This window comes from Triturus cristatus, chromosome 9, assembly GCF_964204655.1.
Source record: "Triturus cristatus chromosome 9, aTriCri1.1, whole genome shotgun sequence".
Lineage (NCBI taxonomy): Eukaryota > Metazoa > Chordata > Amphibia > Caudata > Salamandridae > Triturus > Triturus cristatus.
Window position 1 is genome coordinate 934,199,933 of NC_140592.1, and position 22,298 is coordinate 934,222,230.

General features: G+C 43.3%; 1 protein-coding gene across 4 annotated transcripts in view; it reads right to left on the bottom strand.

Moving 5' to 3' along the window:
- Window positions 1–22,298, bottom strand: part of LOC146799096 (sodium/potassium/calcium exchanger 4-like) — a 937,744-nt gene that overhangs the window by 424,691 nt on the left and 490,755 nt on the right. The window lies entirely within an intron of this gene.

Sequence of the window (22,298 nt, forward strand, 5' to 3'; positions counted from 1 at the left end):
TTCCTTAAATGCAATTCTGGAAGCACCAGAAATGTGCTGTTTGGCCTTAAGGAATTGCAAATTACCACCAACTTCAAGTTAATGGTAATTTGCGATTTTCTTTAAAAAAAGCACTTTTTTGATTTTTTAAACGTGCCATATGTCGCACATACGTGCCCTTAGGGCACGTATGTGCGAAAAATTTGCACACATGGATATTTCAGGGGTGCAACAGGGTGTCCTTTTGGTACCCTTGCAGCCTTGAAATTGCATTCTCAATTTGCAATTCTCTAATTGGTAATCGCAAATTGAGAATGTCTTCCCATTGATTCCTATGGGCCTCCTAGCCCATAGGAATGAATGGGAAGGTATTCCTTATTTGCAAATCTCAATTTGAGATTAGCAAATAAGGAATATGTAGGATTCGCAAAAAATTTTGGCAAATCCTACATACATTGCATTTTGCGATTCTCTAATTGCGATTCGCTAAAAATCGCAATTTGAGAATCGCAAAACTCTTTTTTGATACATATGGCCACAAATCCTGCATGTTGTGCCTATTTTTCTGCACATCTTTCCGAAATTAATTTCACCACTTTTGATGTGTTGTAATCTATAATGACAAAACTGTAAGGTGGCAGTTATTACCACAATACTTGGAAATGTGTTTGCTTGGCAAACTCCAGTCTGCACAGGAATACAAAATTATTTCCACCTTGTTATCAAGGCCTTACCCCTAATACTGATGCAGCATTACAAATGTAATAGATTATAAAAACTGTCAGGCTTATGCCTAGGTGCGTGGCCTGCTAGTTGAGCTGGAACTCTAGAGTTCTACAGCTTTTGTCTGCTTTTCCTCTTTCTTCAAATGGAAATCATGTTTGCATGTTCAGAAATTCCTTCCTCCTCATCCATAATAAATAGGAAAGAGTTTCTTGCTTTTTCCTATCATTACATTCACACCTTGAACTGGCATTAGTCAGGCATTACATGTAAAGTTAAAGTGGTATATATGGGAACTATAAACTTTAGTGAAGACAAACTTCCAGAACGCTCCCACTTATTTAACACCCACCCCAGCCAATACTTACAACCAGTGGCGGCTGGCAAGGAACGGGGTGGCGGGGGTACAAAATGTAAAGAATAAAAACACTCAACTCCTCACAGCTGACGGCCGCCATCTCTCCTCTGTCATTGCTTTGACCCAGAAGGAGGAAGCACACAGGCTCCTCTAAGCCAATCCCCTCAGCCAATTGGTCTGAGCGCAGTGGTTCGGTGCTCAGACTGGAACTGGGAGCCTGTGCAGGTTTTCTATCCAGCTGGGTATTACAGCCTGGTGGGAAACATGTAAAGTGCGCATGACTGTTTGGCCAAACCGTCATGCATACTTAGAGGGTGCAAACCACTCCAGCAGGCTCCAACACCAGCCCCGCCCAAACTCAGTCCCCAAGCTACTAAAAATAAAATGATAATAACCATGTTATTAGCATTTTATTTTTCCTTTTCCTGCTCTGAGAGCAGTGGGGTGATGCTCCACCACCCTAGCAAAGGAGTCGCTCCTGCTTACAACTAGAGCTGGGGAAAAAAAATGTTCTGTGGATTGCAGCATGAATCCACAACATTTCTATAATCCGCTTCCGACTGACATAGATAAAAAACAAGGAAGAAGGCATCTGGTAATCCAGTGACAAACGGCAAACTGTCCATTTTACAGGAACTTCTAGCAGCCTGTTCACATTTCCAAGAACAAAGTTTTGCCTGGAAAATCATACCACCTGCCTGGAAGGCCCAAAATATGCATGTTTCTCTAGTTCACCTGCAGAGCAGATTTGGATGGTTTTATAACCTAGTTCCAATCCTTGAGGTTTGAAAAAATTGTGTATTCCACCTTTTTCACAAGTTCGGCATAAATTGCCAAAAATGTGGTGGTATGGTAGGTCATAGAAAGAGTTCTGTATGACTTCCCCCTAGTACCTATTCACCTTGTTCTACATTGTCTGTAGGAACGTACCCACCGCCGTAATGCATCTAGTGCAATTGGGGCTGGCTACACTCCTCATTTTAAATAATTTTTTCCTATTACAGTATTCCCTATATAGTTTGCTTAGTTGTATTAATCTCAGCTTAGAGATTAGTACCACTTCCCTGGGGGGCATCAGGGCCGCCTTCCAGTCAATATCCTCCATAGCTCCAATATCCTTCTCCCCCCACCGCCTCAGGTTCTGGAGATGATCTAGGGTGTTGTTAACCATGGTGCAGTGGTACTGTGACACCGGCCTTTGGCCAATCTCACCCTGCAAAACCCAGTTTTGTAGTGGGCTATACTAGGTATATCGTCCCAGTTCGCCCCTTCTCCCAAAGTGCGTGCGTTAGTTGAATGTATTTACATTTTTGAGTGGGTGAAAGTTAAAGTTCTTGTTACAAGGCTTCAAATGATTTTAATCCTACCCTTCAAGGTACATCTCCCAGGAATTCTATTCCCTATTCTATTCTAGCTCCCATTCTTTGAAGCCGGTTAATTTACATATCTCCATTAATGTCGTACTCTTCCATGAGGGAGTAGGACCGGTACTCTTTCCCTGCCAGCGTAAAGCCCCTGAGCTGCATCCCACATCGCCATGTGGCGTTTGCCCGCCTTCCTGTAAATATAGTGTAAGTATATATCTGGGGCCATCCGTGTCCTTTCTAGTCTGGTCACTGGGTTGGAATGTGGTGTGAACCCCCAACCATTAATAACCTAGAGCTGCGCTGTCCAGTCATATGCCCTTATGTTGGGCAGAGATATATATCCTTCCATGCAGCCATACCTAAATAAAGTTTATAATGCTATCCTGGTGGTTCCCCCATTCCAGGGCAATGACCTCCAATGCAGAAAAATAGGCTTCTCTTACCTCAAATACGCTATTCTGCAATGCATAGAGTAGTTTAGGTAGGGCGTTCAATTTAAAGATGGAGGTCCTCCCCATGACTGATAAAGGAAGCCTGTGCCACCTACCTCCATCGTGGTGAAACTTTTCCAGGGCTCTATCTAGGTTCCATTCAATTAAACTGTCTCTGTTGAGCATCACTGCAATGCTCAATTATTTAAAACTCCTTTTCATTGCCGAAAAGTTCCAAGCAAGCCTTTTAGGCCATCTCAGTCCCCTGTCTGATAGAGGATGGACTTGTCGCAGTTAATACGAGAGACGGAGTATGTTTGAAAATTCCGGAACACTGACAAACTGTCAGGAGTGCAATCACGCGGTTGGACAGTTATTTCAAGACATCGTCCACATAGAGTAAGATCTTTTAAGGTTCACTTGTCACCTCTGGGAACCTCGTGATGTCAGCCCTGAAGCAGAACCAGCATGCTATCAGCCCCAGGCATAATGGAAATAGTAGGGGCATAGCTGGCACGAACTCAAACTTGTCTGACAGCACCCCATTTACCCTCACTGCTCCCATGAGTGCTCTGTATAACAGAATTTGAGGCCAAGTTCAAAACGTCTCATACTTGCATGACTGTACCTCCAGTAGGTGGAGCTGATGGCCTTTTTGGCATCTAATGATGCTCTCACTTTATGCTCTTGTTGCCCCTTGGTGGCATCCAGCCACATCTATAGCCATCTAAGGTTAAGAAGCATTTCCTGTCCTGTCATGAATCCTTTCTGGTCCTCGCGTATGAGGGAGGTAATCACTCTAGTCACCCTCTTCGCCAGAGTTGTAGCCAATAGTTTACTTTCTGTATTTAACGATCAGATGGGTCAGCAGGAGGCACAGAGCTCTCTGGGTTTGTCTTGTTTGGGGATCACAACTATAATGGCATGGTTGAGGTCAGACTGAAGGTCCCCAGCATTCCTGGCAGCCTGGAACATATTGCTGAGATGTGTTTAAGGAGCAGGGCCAATCGTTTAAACAATTCCACAGGTATCTGCATGGTACTCAGCACCTCCTCCCTCTCCCCTAATGACAAGTCTTCCTCTAACGCTTCCTGATCTACTTACTCTAGCACAGGAAGCTGTACTTCTCTCAAAAATGCTTTTATTTCGTGACCTATGCAGCTCTCTTCTCTTCAGCACATTCATTCAAACACACCTTCATTCCCAATCAGGTGTAGGGTAGGCGTCATCTATTTGGTCCTGACAAATTGCATCAGATCCAGTTGTGCCACAAGGCATGAAACATGTTGATTCTACTTCACATATTTTAAGCTGTCAAGGCTCATTAGCTCCTACGACAGTGTTCATTCGTTTTTACTCTTGTCAAGGGGACCACCTTATTAAACCACCTTTGGTACCCCTAGACATTTTTTCATCACCTACCACACCACCCAACACTCACCATATTCTCACTTACACTCATCATTACGGCTACAAAATCAGAAGATCTCTGATAAAGATCTCCCTCGAGGGGCAAGTTGGGCATTGCTATGTCAGCCCAACGCGGAGCAGTCCAATGATGAGGCATGACGCCCATCTGATGTGCGAAGGCATTCACTTCAGATCACACTGATCCCCTGATCCAGTTTATCAGCCCGTCTTATTTCTCTCACTCGCTTTCTCTGGAGGAACAGCATCCTTCTTTTGTTTAACTGTGACATTTAGGGAGCGAGGGTGCTGGAACTAATAATTAGCTCCTAGTCCCTCTTTTGGTTTATTTGTTTTTCACATTTTCAACAGTTTGGCTTAACTCCTTTACAGCGCTTTCTAGCGTTGCGATGTGGGCCTCTTTTTCTGTAATTCATCCTTTTGTTTTACGTAGGTGTTACAAGAGCAGTGCCACATCTGCAAACACTCTCCCTATTTTAGTTGCTGGGTGGTGTTTGAAGACCTCAATCGCCTGCAGGATCAGTCACATTTCTTTGCCCCCCCTTTCCGCTCATGACCTGACCCCACACTATTCCCTCCTATAGTGATTGTATGAGTGGTTGGCTAATTTATCCAGTATCTCCTGTTTGGGGAGTACCCTGTCTGCTGGCAGAAGTGCATTTTTGTTATGAATCCAGCCAAATTTAGTGTGAGCACGCCAAACCCCCTCCGCGCACCTCTGGAGGGGCAGCACAAGCAGACTGGCCTGGTGGAGTTGATTCACACCCCTGGTTTCCCCCTCCAAGACGACGCATTCTCAATTACATCCACCGGTGCAAGAAGGCCTCTAATCCAGCCCCCCGAGGCTTCCCCTCCCACAGTACAGTATCTTCGAGCAGAGCAGGCGTTCCCCTTGTTATGTTATGTTAACCTCCATTTATAGCGCACACGGCTACTCAGAAGTGTTCTGGCGCGGAAGCCAAATGGTGGAGACAGAAGGGAGCTGACTCGGCAGGAGGATTACTTGAATAACAACGTTTTTAAATGTTTTTTACAGCCTGTGGTCACCGATGTTTCGAAATTCAAAGGGCAAGGCATTCCAAGCCATAGCCGCTCTAACAGAGAGGGAGCTGCCACCCATTCTAACCAGGCGGTACCTAGGTACGACAGCGAGGCATTGGCCTGTAGAGCATAAATGTCTGGGTGGCACATAGAACGTGAAGCGTCTCCTAAGATACTGAGGCCCTGCCTTGTAGAGGGCGCGGTGGGACAGTGTAAGAGCCTTAAACAAAATCCATTGGTCAACCGGGAGCCAGTGCAGATCCCGTAGAGTCTGCCTTCTGCTAGCCCTGCCAGGATTACCCAATAAAGCTCTTGTTGCGCGTTCTGGACAACCTGCAGCTTTTTTAGCTGATATGCCGGGAGACCAATGTACAAAGCATTGGCATAGTCCACATGTAAAAGGATGAGAGCATGGGTCACTATTTCTTTAGCCTCTTTGGGCAAGAGGGGCAGGAACTTCTTTGAGCGTTTCAGTGTGCCAAAGAACACACTGGATAATTTATTAATCTGAGGCAGAAATCTTAATTCCTCACTGAACCAAACCCCCAGATTTTTCGCCGGGCTCCCCATAGAGTTAGGCATGGGGTAACCCACTGGCCAGTATCCTCTCTGAAATGCGGGGGGAAGGGTCCATATAGGAGCACCTCCGATTTCTCCTCGTTGCATTTCATTTGGGCTTGCGCTAACCATTTAAAAACTTCTGCAAGACAGTTTTTGGCAATGGTCGGAGAGAAATCAGTTTTCTTCCACGTGAAGAGGAGCTGGGTATCATCAGCATAGGCTATGATCTTAGCACCCAGCTCCTCCGTCAGGTAAATAAGGGGCGTCATATAGACATTAAACAGAAGAGGGCTCAATGTTGAGCCCTGAGGGACCCCGTAGTCAGACTTCTCGGAGTTGAGGAGAAAGGAGGCAGCCATACCTGGTGTGTTCTATTGGTTAGAAAGGATTCAATCCACTCCCACACCTGACCAGGGATGCCGATGTGAGACAACCGTGCCAAAAGTTGGCGGTGTGGCACGATGTCAAATGCAGCAGAGAGGTCTAATAGCACTAGAGCCGCTCTGCCGCCGGCATCCAGGCACTCTCTAATAGCCTCCGCCACCTCAACCAGGGCCGTCTCGGTGCTATGAGAGGCCCTGAAACCCGACTGGGTGGGGTGGAAGTCTCAAGTCTCAAGAAACTCAGAGAGCTGCTTGTGAGCAGCCTTCTCACACACCTTAGCCACAGTTGGGAGGAGTGAAATTGGGCGGTAACTAGCCGGGGTAGTGGTATTTAATGAAGGTTTTTTCTGCAGGAGGAGGAGTTTTGCCTGTTTCCACTCAGGCGGGACTGTGGCGGCCCAGAGGGACAGATTGACAATTTTGTTGACTTCCGGGTTAACTACCTCCGCTACTGCCGCCAATAACCTTGCTCGGCAGGGATCTGTAGGAGAGCCTGATTTAAGCAATTTAAGTATTGCCAGAGTATCTGACACCGGGATGGGAGTAAATGTAGTCAAACAGGGGCGAACTGGATCAGAGTCTACGGCTGTCTGATGCGAATAGATCGCCTGCAGTTGAATAACAGTCCCAAAGCTATCCTGTATGGCTTGAATTTTATCAATAAAAAATCCCGAAAGCTGCTCACACCAATCGTTAGAGATGGGCGAAGGCATCTGTTCAGTGCATGGATTCAGGAAGCTTTGAACGATTGCAAATATTTATTTTGAATTATTTTTTGATTGGGCAATACGCTCTGCAAAAAAGTGGCCTTTGGACAGCTTGACCATAGCGTAATAGTTGTTCTAAGCCTTCCTGAGAGCCACTTTGGCTAGCGGACAATAGGCATGTCTCCAAGAACGCTCAAGCTTTTTACAGGATCTTTTTCGTTCTTTTAATTCCTTTGAAAACCAGGGTTGGGACGGGGATTTTCTCGCTCTTTTATGACCCAGAGGTGCGAAGAAATGCTCCACTGCTCTGGCCAGCCAAGTATTAAATCCACCAACTGCTTCCAACAGACCCCCAAAAGTACCCGGACGGGTATCTGCCAGGACTCTGTCCAAGGCAGCAGGCTCAATGCGAGGAGGGGGTCTAGCCTCCAAAGTCTTCGTAGAAGGATAGGATGGCTTAATGGTCCAAGAGAATAGAATTAAAAAATGAACAGACCAAGAGACAGGGAGAGGATCTTGTACAGCTGAAGGGAAGTTGGAACAAACCCCATCAATGGTATGTCCCCCACTATGGGAAGGGGAGTTGATCTATTGGGTCAATTGGGCAAGATCCAGGGACACCCTTGCCACCTCTCTTCGACACTGTGTTGACAGCATTGACAATGCCAGGCTCTCCCCCTCCTATGGGATCACCAAGGCTTATTTTATCTTGCACTCACTGTTGCCTCTCCACTTTCTCCTCATTTTGCCTCTGCAGGCCGCAGCCACTCCCACTAGTCTGCCACCTCTGGGTGTGATCTGTTCAGCTGGTGAAGACAGGGGGCCCTTTCTGCTCCCCAGGTTGGTGGGGGGCCAGCCTCTGTAATTGCTTTGAATGGCCTCCCTTGGCACCGCAGGGACAACCCTGTGAAGCCCCCCTCTTCGGATAGGGCCGCCATCCCTTCCTCGCAACATGGGCACAGGGCTTCATCCCAACTGGGCCCTTGTACTCCTCTCTCATTGGGCGGGTCTACAGGGTGATGGCAGTGGCTTCCCAAACCTGTTCAAGCAATCAGCCCCAGGATATTCGGCAGATGGATGGTGCGGACTTGGGAGCGCCACCGAGTGGCTGCGGCCATCTTGCGCATCCAAACCACGACTCCCATTTTCAAAATTGTTCTATTCTTTACGCCGAGCATTAGAGCCCTCTTGTATATACTTTGGTATATACCTATATACTTTAGTGTATACTTATATGTGTATGCACTTTGTGGGCTTTGGAGATCAGTCCTAGGACTTGTGTGCTTCGCTTAGGGACTTTTTTTCTGTTCAACTGCCTCTATTTAACTGTCTTGATAGATAACGACTAGCAGAGGTCAGTAAAATACCAGAATTGCTTTCTGCTGAAGGACTTTCTTTTTTTCTTTTTCTGGCAACTGCCTCTATTTAACTTTCTTGATAGATAATGAGCAGCAGAGGTCAGTAAAATACCAGAATCACTTTAGCATTCTCTAGATTCCAGTCCATAGAAATTGTCTTCCGCGAGCACCTGTAGACAATAATTTATTTTTCAAATCTTGTATTTTCAGTGATATGGCCACCGAAGGCCCTGATCTTATATTAAAAACAGAGCTTGGACTATACCATTTCCCGCTGAAAGGCAATATTTCTCTCCATGTGTTCCCATACCTGGTGCTTACTTTTCCCTCCATATTAAAGAACAGTAGATGTTTCAGCACTCAGGCTAATGTGCTGCATAGCTAAATACATATAAGGTCCCAAAGGCGAGACCGATTGCATTGCAAATGCTTGTTTTATCTGACGTGTTGGCTGTTCATTGCACTGCTTACTCACATTCCCCCTTTTGACTCGACATTCCACATTTTACAAAGGGTTTGTGTACAAGTAACTTTGTATATCAAAAACAGCGTCCATAATGAGAGCAATGGCAAAGGGCCCGCCACCCACCACAGAAGCAGAAGTAATAATTAGACCTGGCTGAATGTTCATAAAGCTGGAGTAATCAAAGCCATTTCTGTAATTTTATGTAACTCTTGTGACATGAGAATACTGAAAATCACCACAAATTTTGCGATTATGGACACTTGTGCAGTTTTAGTAATTTGGTAAAAATGCCTACGGCAAGAGCACAGGAATGCAGAGTGACCAGCTGCTGAATGCTGCTGTTTGCATTTAGCGCTAGAAAAATAGAGCTAAAATGGAGGGTTACACTCCTCTTGTAATGCACAATTTTACTGTAATTTTACATTTTTATGCTATAGCAAATTAGACGAGTTAATCTCAGTAGCTCTTATGGACAACTGCCTGCCAATTTAGAGATCTCAGCGAGATATGCATGCTTTCAGAGGAGCAGTCACCATAGTGTCTCCTCTAAACGAACTGAACGTTTGCTAAGCAGACACAATTTTTCATGCAGCTGATCAGCAAACTTGTTTTGCAAAAACAAACTCTCAAAACGGTACTTTGTTTTTATAAAACACAAATCTAATGACCTGTGGTGGCTCACCCTTACGGGCATCAGGGCTATGCCATCCATATTTTCTGGCCTATGTTTATTATACCAACAGCGCATAACACCAAATTATTCACAGTCGGTATAATAAAAACAAGCATTTGCAATGCAATTGGTCTCGCCTTTGGGACCTTGTAAGTATTTAGCGATGCAGCACATTAGCGCATAATATTGCAATATAGGGTGAGTTTTTTGATCTTGTACTAAGTAAACATAAACACAAGTTATCAATTTCAGCAGAGAGACCAAAGATCGGAAGTGCATAAGTTCTCGTCTCATCAATAGGCGGTGTTATGGGCACAACCGGTTTCAGAATAAGAAGCTGGCACGTTGGTGGAGGAACTTTAGGGTGCAGAGTACTTGTAGCTCCAGAGACCTCCTGGGAGGAGCATACACTCCAGTGCAGACAAAACTACCCACTCAAGGTACCCTGCCCAGCTGTGCGCAAGTCCGGAGCTCTGCTGCCCGGATGCGAGACTGGTCCTCGGTACTCTCTACCCAGCCTGCCCTGCCACCATAAATACACAACACCCACGTGTGTATTCCTGAAGACTGGGTATCCAATAGGATGGAGGTGGACAGAGGAATGGAGAGGGCATGGGTAGAAAGACTAGGCGAGATCGGGGGGCAGCGAGGACACGCGGGTGGAGGGAAGGAAGGAGCCTGCAGGCTACAATTGATTTCCGTATAAGGAATAATACAATTTCTGTACAATAAACATTAAAGTAAATTACACAATATATCAAATCAATGTGCATGGTCCTCCTTGTCTGTCATTTGTGCCAGCACCCTGCTTGGCAAGTGTGATAAAATACATCTAAAGGTTTACGTGATCTGCCTAAACATTGGCAGTCTAGGGTTGAAGAGCTGTACCCTACTGGTGAGTAAGGGCGCTGCTTGTGCCACGACAAGTCCGCCGAAGAGTGTCCAGAAAGCTGGAGGGCTGCTCCTGCCACAGACATCTGAACACGAGCTGCACAAGCCCAGAAGAAGAACTTCGCCAAACAAGAAATGCTAATTTAATATTAGAGTCCGACACGCCGCGTTGCCCTGGTTACGGTTCCTCGCGGAGCGCATTGGCTGGCAAGAAAAAGGCGGACACAGACTCACAAGATAAAATGATATGAGAGTGAGTAAGTGTGAGAGCGTCGCAAGTTCTGAATCACGCACTGGTGATGAAAGTTAAAGATCTCAGACTCAAAAAGAACCAGGGCACATGGGGGTTCGAAGGGGGAGGGCGGGAGCAAACAAACACTGGGGGGAGGTCGGGCAAGCTGTGTTCCATGGCCCCCTGCGCCATGGCTGGCTCCGCCAGCGATTCCTGCTGCTCTCCGGGTTACTGTGCAAGACAAACAAAGCAAGCAGTGCATGCACTGCAACGCTAGGTGAGATGTAAAAAGGAGTGTGAATTCAGCCAGCAAATCAGGGGGCAAACAAGCATTTAAAATGCAATGGGAGTCGTATTTACGCGAGACCTATTGCATTCTAAACGGAAGTGCGGGCATCCAAAAAGGCAAGAACAGGAGTGGGGGTGGGGGTGAGGGACAGTGGTGTGCTGAGAAGTCACGGACTGCAGGAGGGAACGGGGGGAGGTAGGGGAACAAAAGACTTTTTAAAGTTAAGGGGCCAATAGCCATGGAAGGACACAAATGACGGCATGGCCGTCAGGAGGAGGGACTAAGAAGCCGAAAACCAATCACAATGCAGCATTTAGGATGTAAGCCAATAAAAATATGGGCAGAGAGTGGGCGGAGCTTAAACAAAGCTTCCCCGCTATAGTGTATACTGCATGTCTCGCAAAGCGAGCAGCGCATGTGCGCTGCAACGCTAGGCAAGACCTAAAAAGCTGAACTTCAGGTAGAGCAGCATCCTTAGGCAGTGACACTGTCTGATGACTGGCACATATGCATAAAGACAGCTGCACCAGCCATCAAAGAGTTTGCCCAGGGCTGGTGAAGTCCCAGCCCTGGCTTCATGGGCCTGGCCTCTCATGCCTCAGTGCCTCCCCATCTGTGATGTGCTAAAGCATCACAGCTAAAAGATAGCCACAAGCACTGTGGGCTTAAGTCCTGCAGTGCCAAGGACTGCATACAAATCAACCTATCACCTCGCTCTTTCCCAACTTTTTACAGAGTTAAGAAGGGTTGGAGAGAAAAGGTCGAGACTGAAACCTGATACCTGCAACTGCACAGGTTTGAGGATTCAGTTTTAAATGTTGTGTACATCCGTTTGGGTGAAAGTGTGTGTCTATGAAGGGGAGAGCATACTTATGTGTGAGTGTAGTTGTATGTCTGTAGGTGGAAGTGAGAGAATGAGTGACAGATTGAGTGATAGTAAATTGCATTGAGTATGAGTGAGTCAGAGTGAGTGAGATTAAGAGAGTGAAAGTGAGCAAGAGTGAAAATAAGAGTGAGTGCGAGTGACAGAGTAAGAATGAGTAAGAGTTAGTGAAAGTAATAGTGAGTACAATAAGTGAGAGAGTGAGGACGACTGAGTGATTGAGAGTAAGTAAGAATTAGTAAGGGTAAGAAAGTAAGTGAGAATTAATGAGTTATACTGTATGTGAAAGAGAGTGAATGAGAATAAATGTGGTTGATAATGAGTCACAATATATAACAGTGAGTATAACTGAGTGAGAATGAGTGAGGTGCAATGAAAATAAGTGAGACAGTATGAGTCAGAGTGAGTGACAATAAGAGAGACAGAATGAATAAAAACAAGAGTTCAAGTGAGTGTGAGCATGACTGAGTAAATGAGTGCAAGTGTGAATGAGAATAAGTGAATGTCATTGAATGAGACGGAGTGAGAATGAGAGGGAGTAAGGGTGCAAGTTAGTGTGAATGTGAGTAAGTGCAAGTAATTGATGGTAAGTTTTGGAACAAAATGGGATCAACTCCTTGGGAGCATAAGGCATATCATGAAAGGGCTTGAATAATTAATGATTTCTCTTTTAAAGCCTGTGGCATGTGAGGCAGTGTTTCTAGAAATTCTGCTTTAAAATGCACTAGTTGATCTCATTGCAATCTCATTTCAAAATGTTCTCAGAAAGAAAATGGTCCTCCCCAAACCTCCCATTAAGTCAAGCTTGCTCATTTCACTTACTGGAATTTGGGCCAAGTATTATTCCCCACCATTTTCAAAAGTCACAAGCTGCCACTACTAATGACTGTGACACCCTGGGAGTTTTCTTACACGGTGTTGGGGGCATTTTTTAATTTTTCCATTTATCACAACCAGCTTTTACCATATACCAAAAGTGATGGATGGAATGCTTGAACTAGTCTCAAACACTGGGAATGACTTGGAGCCATATCCGGGTCCATCGTTATTTTGCACACCATGTCACCTAAGCTATATGCAAATCAGTCTTGACCCTGCTCCAAGGGGGTACAGTCCAGCCTGAAATGTGAAGCCAGGTTCTCCCTGAACTGGAACGCAAGCAACCAAGGACCGGTTTTGCCCTTGTTATGGACTCATCAGACAGGTATAGCTTGGCTCCAGTGTCACAGTGTGCACAGAACCCATGTCTGGACAAACCCATCCACCTTAGGGTGACATATTAAAGTCTATGAAAAGTGACAGATGGGATGCTTGAATCAATCTCAGCCACTGGTCATTATTCAGGCCTAATCCCAGTCCATCGTTATCATGCACACCATGTCACCGCTGTGTGAACCTTGCTATATTCAAATCAGTCTTGACCCTGCTCCAATCGGAACAGTCCAACCCAAACTGCCAAGCCAGGTCCTTTCTGACCTGGAACTTAAGCAACCTCATGAGCATGCCTGTTGCCAACTGTTACATAGTCATCACTACTCCTGTGTGCTGAACACTTCATAAATGCAGTTTCATTAGGTAACTGCAATGCTTCCAAACAATCTCATGACATGCTCCTCATTATGAATGGGGGATCCTGATGACATCAAAAATCCTCTCAGTGAACATAACAATCCAAAGTCATGCACCAAACCAAAGCTGTACTAAGTGTCAGTAAACCCAGTCATTCTTAGCTGCTCAGAAACACAGCAAGCTCTAGTAAGAGCAACAGTTCAGCCACTTGCGCAGAGGTTACCCCTTGGAACCAGGAGCCTTTCACTACTACCCCCTCAACTGTACAAACGGTATGAACTGCGTAAGCAAAGCTTATGGTTTCCCTATTGTCTCTCAGGCAAGAGCCATCCACAAACAGTATAGTGGCTTATCTTGAATATCTGATCTGGACTTGAAGCAGAGCTCTGTGACATCAATACATTCATGCTCTACTTTTCCATCATCATTTTCATCTTCAGGCAATGGTAACAAGATAGCAAGATTCAGTGAAGCACACCTCTTCAGAGTGGTATTTTCAGGCGCAAGTATGGTTTGCTCATATTTAGTCAACCTGCAGTTTGTCAGGTGCTGAGTGTGTCTACTCCTCAACAGTATCTCGACTGAATGGGGCACCATGACAGTAAGAGGGTGTCCCATGATGATACACACACATCTTTCAATGCTGACACCTACTGCCGCAACCACTTTGAAGCAACTGGGCAGTCCTGCGGCTATAGGATCAAGAAAAGCCTAATCTTCATGCATCCCCATGCATTTGTGTTAGCACTAAGAGAGCACAGCCCTCCTTCTCACAGCAGAAAAGTGTAAAAGCTTTGATGTCAGTTATTCCCGTGCTGGGCACAACAAAGCCTTTCTCTCAGCTCCAGGAATGCAGTCAAACAGTAATTTCCCCATGGTATAGGATCAGACACTTTCTTGTGTGTCAGCCTTTGCGAAGGCTTGGCCACTAGGGAAAAATGAGGTCAACAGTAGCCCACCATTCCAAGGAACATCCTGACTTCTCCTTGGGTTGTGAGCGGTTCATCTTTAAGATGGCAGAGATTCTCACTTGTAAGACCTTCCTCGCTCCTTTCTCAATGTTGCTCTCTAAGTATAGGACTTCTCTGTGACAATATTACACTTTGCTCCGGGAGACTTTATGTTCATTCTTAGCCAAGTTGTTCAACAATGCAATGTTGTCTTGTTTTCAGGCTTCCTGAGTATCTAACGCCACTAACAGGTCATTGATATACTAAACCAGGACAGAATTACAGGGCATTACCAAGGATTCAAGATTATTTTTAAGAATTTGATTAAAGATCTAAAGACCTTCTGCATACCCTTGTGGGTAACGCAGCTTTGGACCCAAAAGGTGAAAAGTACTGATGGTCCTCATGCAAAGGTATAGAGAAAAAAGTCTGACACAAATTGATCACAGTGAACCATTCAGCCTGACATAGAATTCAAAATATCAACACAGCTGGATTCAGTATCACAGAACAACAAGGAACAACAATGTTATTAATCTTCCTAAGGTCCATTACTGTGCGGTACTTATCACTAGGTTTCAGCAGACTCATAATGGGAAGGTTCCATTGACTCCCCATTATTTCTTTCAAAATGCCTTGCTGTATCATTGTCTCAATCATGGGTGTAATTCCAGCTATCGTTGTAGGTGTTAGATTGTACTAAGGAGTACGAGGGTGTTCAGAATTGGGTTTACATTCATATGGACAGGTTTAACTCCTTTTATGAGACCTATGTCATTCCCTGAAAAATCCCAGACTTCAGGTTTAACTGTATGCTTAAGATCCGGTAGTAAATAACCAGTCATCATCAAAGGGTATAACCCAACAACTGCTCCTTGGCTTGCTAATTTGAAATCCACATACTCATAATGAGTTTGAAACCCCACACCCTTCATCATGCAATATACAGTGCAATTGAACTTACACAGCAAGTCATGCTCCAGAAGATTTATGGGACTAAAATCACACAACATCAACTTCTGTCTTTCTTCAAACGACCTTGTTTTGACCAGAACTTCTTTTGTTCAGGGTTTTTCATTTGTTTGTTAGCAACTCCTACAACTTGGATCTGTTTCCTAACAGGGGTAGGTTTGCAATGGTGGAATGGGTTGCACCTGTCAATAAAAATGACACAGAGTGGCCATTCACCTCACCGTCTACGAATGAACCACTCTGGTCTTCCTCTAAGACTGCACAAAGTATGCAACATTCCTTCCCCCGCAGGCACCGTCATTGTGACAGGTACAAGCCGTAGCCCTCAAGTGAATCAAACACTGGAAATTATTTTAATTTTGGAAAGAGCTCTGACTAAAATCTTGAACTTGATTAGCATTAAATCCAGGACCATTTATATTTTGCTGAGGCATAGGGGCTTGAGGGGCCTGCATAACTGGAGCTTGGGGCAAATTAGGACCTTGCATTCTGTGGCTTTAAGGGGTTACCAATCAGAGTGTGCAGAAACCCTGCATTATGAACTTGATTTTCATTCATTCCCCTATTAGGATTGAGGCAACATTCCCTCTTCCAAAGTCCAAGCCTGTTACATTAATGACAAAAATTAGATTTCTTCAAAGCTGCCACATCAATCGCAGGACTCAGATCAATAGGAGAGCCACAACCTCTACCCTGTGGGACACTATTTCCACACTGCCTCATAGGTCCTCCATGCTGGAATGCACCAGCTTGCGCACCACCAGCATTTCTTGTATATGTCTGATTCTGATCTCACCTTTGTGCCGCCTTCATCTGGATCAGCATGAAACTCTTCTGTCTCATGTCCAATTCATCACTCCAATTTTTCACATATCTCAAGATCTCATCAATTGCCTTATGTTGCCAACAAATCAAATGCTGTTGAATCATCAAACTAATCTCAGGCCTGTCACAAATCGGGACACACAACTTCCCATATCCTTGCTTTCGTGTTTTCCCAACCCACTATAAACATCTGCAACAATCTCTCATAAACAGCATGGACAGTTTCTTTACATTCCTGAGTGGTTCTGTCAATCTTGAATCAATCAATGCCCTTCGCCGGCATGTTTCCCTTCAAAAAGGTAATCACCTATTGAAACTTTCTTACCACTACGGATGACAGAGCATGAGTTACTGGGTTTCTTTGAGCCTCCATTTCTGGCCTCTGTACAGCCACCTTGCATACGCCCACAAATCACTTAGTACTACTAAATTGAAATGGATATACAAACCTACCCATAACACTTGAGAAATGTTAACACATCTGTCAACCTGGATGAACCACAACACTGGATTCTCCCTCAATTTAGGGAAATCATTTATAAATACAGCAAAATCACCTCTACTCCAAGATACATGATTACAACGTCCACCACGTGCTTTGCTTAACGGGAAATTCTGAGCCCCCTCTTCATCTACCTAATATGGGGGTGGTTCACCTTTGGCACCTGTGGTAGATACTACATTCAATACCTCCTGGTCTTTCTTTTTAGCCAACCTACCTTTCCAGTTATCTAACTCACTCCATTTCCGAATACTGCCAATCAATTCCTTAATCTACAATTTCGTCCCTGACTGCCTAATGCTGGTTATGTCACTTTCATCAAAACACACATGATAATTCTTCTGTAAGAATTTTTTTCTTATTAGATCTATCTCATACACTCGGGCTAATTCAGAAAGCTTATCATGGGCTTACCCTGCATACCTGGTAACATTCTTGCACATGGAACTGAGAAAACTTTCTTGATAAGTATCTAGACAAGGGAGTTCAACATGTCCTAATATCATCTCATCCAAATCCAATTCTTTACTGGCCATGTCCCTCTCAGGAGGCTGGACTTTCTTCCTTATCTCTGAGCCTTCACAACCTCTAGGGAAACCATTAAAGAATATGATCAAATGATCTACGGGCCGATTCACAGAAATAATCTGAGACAAAAATACAGCAAAATCACCTCTATTCCAAGATACATGATTACAACATCCACCACGTGCTTTGCTTAACGGGAAATTCTGAGCCCCCTCTTCATCTACCTAAGATGGGGGTGGTTCACCTTTGGCCCCTGTGGTAGATACTACATTCAATACCTTCTGGTCTTTCTTTTTAGCCAACATGCCTTTCCACTTATCTAACTCACTCCACTTCCGAATACTGCCAATTAATTCCTTAATCTACAATTTCGTCCCTGACTGCCTAATGCTGGTTATGTCACTTTCATCAAAACACACATGATAATTCTTCTGTAAGGATTTTTTTCTTAATAGATCTATGTCATACACTCGGGCTAATTCAAAAACCTTATCATGGGCTTACCTTGCATACCTGGTAACATCCTTGCACATGGAACTGAGAAAACTTTCTTGGTAAGTATCTAGACAAGGGAGTTCAACATGTCCTCATATCATCTCATCCAAATCCAATTCTTTACTGGCCATGTCCCTCTCCGGAGGCTGGACTTCCTTCCTTATCTCTGAGCCTTCACAACCTCTAGGGAAACCATTAAACAATATGATCAAATCATCTAGGGGCTGATTCACAGAAATAATCTGAGACAAAATCCTAAACTTACTACTTTTGGTATTCACAGAAGGCATTTAGTAGTAGTAAAGTTAGGATTTTGTCTTAAGGTTGACTTAAAACAGATTTAAGACAGACTTAAGACAGACTTCACCCTCTGGAACAGGAACCCTGACGTCTCCCCAGAACATATCTCTAATAGCCCTGAAACATTTCATTTTTAATACCAATTTCAACACATACAAATAAGAAATGGTATGTCAAATAAAGAACAATTCACTTCTTAACCACATTAAACTTATCCGGCACTAACAGCCACTCTCAGCTCAACACCTTTTATTCTGGCCTATCTCAGTGCCGCTTACAGTGATATAACAACCATTAGCAGCGTGGCACTTACACCAACCATCCACTCCTAGCACGGCACACAATGAAGTAATTCTCACTCACAGTGATTCATCCTCCTTTGCAATTTCCCACTAATGCACTTTATTCCATAATGCTGATCACACACAATAAATAAAACACTAAACAACAAAAAAAACCTTTTGTCTTCTCCACTAAGGAATTCAAAATATAATGCAAGAAATAGTCCGGAGTATCACTTTCCGGTTTCCTCGCACATACAGAGATGAAATCTCAACTAGCGAAAATCACCCTGACTAATGCGGTTTCTCCTTCGTGCAAACAGGATTCACCAGCACCAATCACTGTTAACACTCTCACAACAAAGTTATAGTTCCCTATTTAAATTGTGCAGTCGAGGGAACCTCATGACTGACACCACAATACTTAGCAGACAAATTACAACAGAATGTATTCTTCCCTATCCCTATTGTTGGGCTACGACTAGCCCTATAACAACTTCAAACATTCAACAATAAGTGCATCTATATCTATACAACACCAAAAACCCTATCGCAACACAAAATCTTAGCATAATACAGCGGCATATATAATTACAACATGCAACCTTATTAATACTCACTCTCCACTGCAGCTACAACTCTTTTTCGAACCGCTGGAACACTGCCAATCCTCCAAACCAAGACATGGGCTTTAAAGGCTGGGACTGAGCTTAGACAACTCTAAATCTCATATAAGGGCATTCCAGCTCCCTTCGCTTCTGTAACTAACCATACAACGTGCTACCATCTGATGGCGCGTTGGTAATTACACTTTAATCTTGTCACAAAATCATCAAAGATATTTCCCCAGTGGTTGTGTGGACCTTTTTTAGTTGACTCTAAGAGCTGTAAACCAAATTACATCAGAAATACATTTCCAACTTGCAAAGCCAATGTGACTCCACAATAAGGACCAGGAATCAATAATTATGAGTAAATGGATTTAAGACATTGATCAATCCAGAATTTAGACAGAAAAAAAATATGTTCACAAGATACAGTCATATAATTTGTAAGCTGAAATGTCTCAATAGGTTAAGTTGTAATAATATGAGACACAGAATGGTAACAACTGCAACAATAAGAAATAATAATACAACAAATTGTTGCAAATAGATGTTCCATAAAGACACTTCCCTTCTCTCTTCTAAACATAGGTTGAGCACCTGATTATCTAACGGGGATTTCTATTCAGGGAGTATAAAAGGTGTCAGCATAGCATTGTACTTCGTTAGAAGTCAAAAAAAGAGTAAGTATTCAACATAAAGCCTTACACTTAGAGAAATCTAAGTAAAGAGACCTATTCCCTGTCATAGTCAGAGAAAGTCTGCCTAACTAACTATGGAAACACCAAATAAAATAACAACAGTTTCAAAAACATCCTTATCTCTCCTTACACCACCAGGAACCAACCAAACGGCTGAGTATGAAAGAAATCATCACACTCCCTTAAGTTCTCATCTCATTGAAAATGGGAGTGCTGTGGTCAACCTTGAACATCCCAGCATCCTGGCATGTGATAAACATAAGGTACCCTGTGACCATCATTTCTCCGTGTTTGCTGTCAGCTTCCTCCCCGCAGGCCTCACTATCAGACATCTAATAAAAACAATGAGCCTTTCTCTAACGAGAAGCATGAAATATCACCCACAAAAATAAGTCTACTAACAGTGATATCATTAGAGATGTCATCAGTGATGTCATCAGTGATGTCACTGACCATGTCATGAGTGATGTAATATGTGACGTCATCAGCAGTGCATTGCGGGGGGTGTGCGAGTTATAGTTAGCTGAACTAACTATAACGGGGGAATTTCTAGGGTTTTGTACAAGGGAAATGTCCAGCTAACTATAACACCCCTGAAACCTATGGTTTTTTCAGTGAATTTCTAAGGTTTTTTAAATGCCAATTCCTAACTATAACGTGCATGAAACCTATGGTTTTTTCAGTGAATTTCAAAGGTTTTTTAAATGCTAATTCCCATCTATAATTTATCTCTAAAGCCATGATGTTTAATGATTTTCATTGAATTTCAAAAATTTTCAATTTCAGTGTCAATTCCTTTAATTATGTTTTTTTAAAATACTTTTTTATCCCTTTTTTTTAACTTATTTTTTCAATTAATTATTTTAAAAATTAAAAAATATTATTTGTTTTTATTGGGTTTTTGTAAAAAAAATTGTTAATGTTTTAAAATATATTTTTATATTTTTTAAAATATTTTTTAAACTATATTTTTAAAACTTTATTTTTATCTTTTTCCCATTTTTTTTTAGATCTGCGCACCCTATGCGCACCGTTCACGATCTCTATGCAAAAGCATCCGCGTACGGTAAGCGTTGGGTACGTGTTTGGTGCGAGATTGCAATGCGACCGGTATGCGACTCCAAGCCTATACGCGACACGTCATGTGCGTGCTAGACGCGGTGGGTGAACGAATCCCACGAAATATTTAACATTTAAAAAAACATATATATATGTATTTCATGTGAATATTAATTGAAGACAAACTCTAAACTACTCATAAAAGTAATATATTTTTACATCTAATCCTATATTCTTTTTAAATTCAATTTCGTGGATGCGCGCTAGGTGCGTGCTGCATAAGCGCACGGTGCGCGTTTCCCATGTGACCTGAAAAAAAGAGATTTGATTGGTTCATAACACTTCCTGTTCTAACTATTGAAAGACCCCACCCATTTCAATCATTCTTCTTTGACCTTCTTTGTAGGAGCATCTCTTTGCAGAGAAGAAGCTTTTTTGACTAAGTTTTCACTTAGCTCAAACTTTTTTCTTTAGAAACAATGGCTTCAGGGCAGCAGGCATCTCCTGGATCTCCTCATTCATCTGAGGGTGATTTTCTGGAAGAACCAGCACGCTCACCACGTTTTTCATCTGTGGTGTGAAAATTTTTCACATATCCTGAGGGGTAAACAAAGACCAATGCCACCTTGGTGACCTGCAAGATCTGCCAGAGAGTGCTGTCCCGTGGGGATCCAAACAAAAAATATTCCTGCGGAACTGCGAGCATGATGAAGCATCTGAGGACCCTTCATCCGGTAAACCTTGCTCGGGAGGAATGCCGCAGAATTCATCGCAGCCAAGCACTTCAAGGGTGGATCCTTCTGCACAAAATTTGGACATCCGTCCACAGTTCCAGTACTTAAAAGTGCTCTGCATAAAATGCAATGCTATGGGGAGCAGTCAATTGATCTAATCTGCCTCAAGCAAGAGAGTCCCCATTGCTAGTTGTTTTCTTTTTTTCCCTGAAGTTCATTGTTTTGTTCCTCCATTTCTGTTTTTTCCTTCAAGAAAATCCCCCAAAATTTAAAAATTGTTCAAAAAAACAAAAAAGAAAATATTAAAAAAAGTTCTTCTAAGGACTAACTTTCCTGGTTTAAAAAAAGAGCTATATTTGTTTGTTGGTGTGTGAAAGTTTAGATGAATGTATGTGTAGTACGTAATTGACTGAATGAATACATTAATAGCGTATGGTGAATGTATAAGTGCAGAACTAAGTGCTGCAGCATCACACAGTAACCTTTTTAACTGCAGTGTGCTGTAGTACTTCCGAAGCACAGGGATGCAACATATGTTGCACATCTATGCTTCTCTCTGCACGGCTGCTTAAATTGCAGCCATGTGGTGACCCAGGCACCCTTGCACCATAGTGGAAGGATATCTGTGTCATGTGCTGTTTGTTTTTGTGCAGAAAGTAAACGCATTTTTCTCCTTCAATGTATGCTGAACATTTTAGCATGCATTGAAGATTTAAAAATGAGGAGAAAAGAAAACAATTCTCCTTGTTGTGCTTTCGTACACCAATTAGAGAATGGTGCAGCATTCACACACATATCGAGACTTATGATTTCTTATAAATCTGGAGATGTGTCTTGTTCTATGAGTATTCAGTGCAATTATGCACAACAACACTTATAGAACAACCTTTCAACGCAAAGTGGTGTGTATGATGAGGTTGTATTAACATGGAGTAGAAAAAGTACACAGAGCGCCTTTTCCTCTCTTTGTAAATATGAAAGAGTGTCTTGTGCAATAACTATGTTAC